Source organism: Elephantulus edwardii, unplaced genomic scaffold, assembly GCF_000299155.1.
Source record: "Elephantulus edwardii isolate Elephantulus edwardi_28Jun2011 unplaced genomic scaffold, EleEdw1.0 scaffold00010, whole genome shotgun sequence".
Classification (NCBI taxonomy): domain Eukaryota; kingdom Metazoa; phylum Chordata; class Mammalia; order Macroscelidea; family Macroscelididae; genus Elephantulus; species Elephantulus edwardii.
Genome location: NW_006399760.1, coordinates 22936448 through 22937805, shown reverse-complemented (window position 1 = coordinate 22937805; position 1358 = coordinate 22936448). Strand labels below are relative to the sequence as shown.

The window sequence follows — 1358 nt, the reverse complement described above, 5'->3', positions numbered from 1 at the left end:
CTTGCTTCCAGGGAACTGCCTGGTTTAACCCTTTCCAGGATGAATCTGTTTGTTTTTTTTGGCAGTCCATGGTACTCTCAATACTCTTCTCCAGAACCACAGCTCAAAGGCATCAATTCTCCTTCTATCCTCCTTAGTCACTTTCCAATTCTCTGATGCATAACAAGTGATTGCAAAGGCCGTGACCTGTATCTGACGCACCTTAGTCTCCAGAGAGACACCATATTACTTTGGTAGAGAATGAAATAATAGACTATGAAATCATAGCTGTTATCCTAAACCAGTTATTTTCTTGGTTGTACTTGAATCTTACCAATTGAAAAGATGTGGCAGTTGGCAAGGGAGTGTTTGAGAAGGGCAGAAGATTAATTTTCCCATGTTAACAGAGAAATTTTTTTTAATCCTTGCAGAACCTATACAAGGAGGCGTGGGATAAAGTGAAAGCCACCAGCTATATTCTGCCCTCCAACACCGTGGCCCTAGAGCACTCCAAGAACCAGAAGCACCTGGCCAGCATCGTAAGTAAACGCATGGCAGTGTCCCCACTCCTCTCGCCCTTACCTGCTCTTCACTCCCAGCACCGCTGGGGCTGATTTCTCTGCTGACCATATACATATGTCCATTGGAGTATCAAGTAAAAATAATTCTAGATGCTTAGTCCTCACACAGCCTGTGCATTTACTGCTTCCTTTCAAAGACACTACAGGACAGTGAAAACTCCCGAGTATCGACAAGACACAGATGTGACCTTTTAGGTTGCCTGGCTGCAGATGACATCGATATCCTCTGATTTAGCCAGAAATGAGAACAGGCAGATGACATAATGTGTTCTTCAAAATAGATTTTTTTTTCCAATAGAATTATATGGATCTTTGGACAAAAATATCACAATGCATTTCGTGCTAGTATTGGCCTAGTGGTAAGAAGCTGAGCTGCAATCCCAAAGGCACATGGTTCAAAGCCACCAGTTGCTCCACGGGAGAAGGATGGCAGTCTCCTCCCACACAATGTACTGTCTCTGAAAACCTGCTAGAGGGTCAGCTAGGATCAGTGCCATTCGATGGTATACAGCAACAACAGCAGTACAAATATATCATCCCCAAATACATTTTGAAAAATTAAATTTTCTAACTATCAAATGCAAAATTTTTACAGATGTAAGAATTTTGCTTTTAAATGGCAGAGACATACTTGGGTATTAACATTACTGTTAAAAAATAACCACACACCTAAATCACATAAGCTGTTTAAATATAATAGAAAATCTTTTTTTATTATTAAATTTTATTAGTTTTAATGAACATTTACAGGGATTTTGGGTTTTCATTCCTTCATTGCTGCACCATTCTCTCTACCCT

General features: G+C 40.2%; 1 protein-coding gene across 1 annotated transcript in view; it reads left to right on the top strand.

The window, feature by feature from the left end:
* Positions 1–1358, top strand: part of NEB (nebulin) — a 265912-nt gene that overhangs the window by 178626 nt on the left and 85928 nt on the right. The window lies entirely within an intron of this gene.